The 2515-nt window shown below is 49.0% G+C and overlaps 1 protein-coding gene across 1 annotated transcript in view; it reads right to left on the bottom strand.

The window, feature by feature from the left end:
• AGRN (agrin) overlaps positions 1-2196 on the bottom strand; it is a 227260-nt gene extending 225064 nt beyond the window's left edge. The window contains exons 1-2 of the mRNA XM_019511804.1: positions 2192-2196; positions 510-513 (exon numbers count right to left, since the gene is read on the bottom strand). The gene's annotated coding sequence lies outside the window, so the exon portion shown is untranslated. The remainder of the gene's footprint in view (positions 1-509; positions 514-2191) is intronic.
• Between the last annotated feature and the right edge of the window lie 319 nt (positions 2197-2515).

Below are 2515 nucleotides of genomic sequence, written 5' to 3'. Positions count from 1 at the left end.
CTACCTTCCCCTACACCTTCCCTGCAGCACTGGCCACTGTTCGACACCAGATACCCGACTAGACAGAGCAGGGCTCTGATCCAGTCCATCAAGTCCTGCACTCCTATTAACAAATCATCCTGTACTGTTGTTATGGACATGGGGAATTCCTCTACAGAGCATCCGTCTGTAGTACACATCTAGATGCTCCTTCAGTTGCCTCCCCCCGTTTGAAGCTAGACGCCCCACAAGCACACAGAGGGTGAGCAGATGCTACAGAATACAGATGAAGGTGGTTAAGCCAAGCTTTTCCACAAGGATGCTCCAGTCCCAGGCTCTCTCTTCCCCAGTTTCCAGGTTCTCCCAGCTTGCAGGGAATTGAATACCACTCCTGCCCATGTTAACTGATGCCACAGAAAGCAAACACAGCTATGCCTCCTCCTCCTCCTCCAACCTGCTGCGAGGCACCGTGCGATGAAAGGTGGTGGGCTGGGAAAGTAAGTGCTTCCAAAGCAATCTGCTCTGCCTGATGCAGTCCTAGCAGAAGCTGGCTTCAAAAACCAACCGCTCGGCTGTACGCAGCCCTGCCCCTCTGAGCACTTGAGAAAGAGAAATGGCAATCAGCCAGCGAGCAGAGAGTGAAGAAGGAGGACCGTAAAAGGCAGCTTCTCTCCTCTGATCTGCGAGGAATCCTTGCATTCACCCCCAGGAAGAGCTGTCCTCCCGCCACCTTAGGGGGAAGTTCTGGGCCACGGGTGACCCAGCAGCTCAAGGGAGGGTAGGGATGCAGTTTGCTCCTTGCATGGGATTAGACTGAACTGGGGTTCCCTGACAGCCTCTTGCACTCACTACTGTTCATCAAACACAATTAAGGAGGCTTCTCTGGCAACTCCCTGGCTATCCCCAAAAAACAAGGCAGGGGAGAAAAAAAGATTAGGGTGCAGCTAATGAGACATTCACATCCCAGCAAGTCCCCTCTTTGCACGGCCAATGAATACTGGGAGAGAAATAGTGTTTTATGGGGTTCCCTGTGACTGAAGAGGATTGGAAAAGGAGAGGGCTTTTTTGGAGAGAAGCTTTGCAAGAATGTATTTCAAGAGAAATGCAAGTGAGAGAGAGATTTCCCCCAAACCGTGGAAATCCTCCCTTAAATAGGAAAATAAAATGAGCTCTGCCAATGGGAACAGCCTAAGCTTAAGTGCGATTAGAGAGATTTCCATACAAGCAAGTGCCAGGAGTGGCCCGATCCCGGGCTGGGGCTGTTTTACAAAAGAACCAGGGTGGCAGGGGAAGTGGCTCAGGAATGAGGCTTCCTACTCGGGGAGCGAGCCGGAGCAGGCAGAAGCATCGGCCTTGAAAACAAATCCCTGTCCACAATGCTCTCCATTCCCAATCGCCACTTAGCTCAACTCGGTTAGCAAAGCACTTCGCCTCCATGCCCTTGACTCATCCACAGCCAAATCCAGACCTCTGCAGGCAAAGCCCTGCTGCATCCCAGTAATGAATCCTAGCGGTAAGGACCCGTGTCTTCCCTAAAGGGCCTGACCCCTACGAAGCTTGTACTACAAGCTCCGTTCAACACAGAGATCAGGTCAGACTAGGACGTGAGACTAAAACAAATCCCAGAAATTAGGAGACAGAAGAACGCCAACACATTGGGCTCTAGAGGAAGCATCCTAGCTCCCAGGCTGTGACCATGAGCAGAGCGTGGAGGGAAGATCTAGATCTAAAATCCCTTCCTCTGGAGAAAGGAAAGATTAGCAGGTCTTGGTGCTAATGTCAGCATTGTGCCTGGGTCTGTTCTTTCTTAATGGTTAATCTGTTCAAAAAGTAAATTTGTGGCCAGTAGTCATTCATGGATGTTTATCTAACATTAACTTCTGTTTCTTCTATCGGTTGTAACATATTTGTCTTTGTATACAGAGAGTTTCATGTTTGAGGATTAGAGATTAACCAGGGAAGAATGATGCACTAACACAGAAACCACAAGAATCCACCATGGATATTGGATATCCCCGTGCCTGGTCTTTACAGACCACCAGTCTTGTTCGCTGGCTTGGGGGGAGGTGTTTAAGGTAACTCGCAACACAAACTTAGTCCTTACAGTTTCCTGCTGAGATAAGTAAATATTGCGGATTAAGTAGCTATGGTATTTGGAAGTAACCCCAGGGCTTAAGAAACAGTTACCAGAATTTATAATACGGCAAGGAAGCGAGGAGGTGTTTTCTTGGACACTAGCCAGCCAAATCACTCCTTCATCCGTGCACATCAAGGGATTCAAACCAAGAAGGGTCTGCAGCGTGGCAACTAGAGCCAAGTCTGGCCAGCCACACTTTGCAGACCGATTCCAAAAGGCCTATTCTGGAAGTCCCAGAATTGCGTTCGAGCAATTCGGCTGCAATGCAGTCGCTTGCATGTTTCACATGTCCGAAAGATTTTAAAATCAGGATGAAAATGCAGGCCAAGTAGCGTGCAAATGTCACAACTCAAGTCCCCCCGAATCAGGAGAGATTTTCTTAATTCTGAGTGATATTTG

This window comes from Gavialis gangeticus, unplaced genomic scaffold, assembly GCF_001723915.1.
Source record: "Gavialis gangeticus isolate Ggan-Ray unplaced genomic scaffold, GavGan_comp1, whole genome shotgun sequence".
NCBI classification, from domain to species: domain Eukaryota; kingdom Metazoa; phylum Chordata; order Crocodylia; family Gavialidae; genus Gavialis; species Gavialis gangeticus.
Note: the sequence above shows the minus strand (reverse complement) of the source record. Positions and strands in the feature narration are given on the sequence as shown.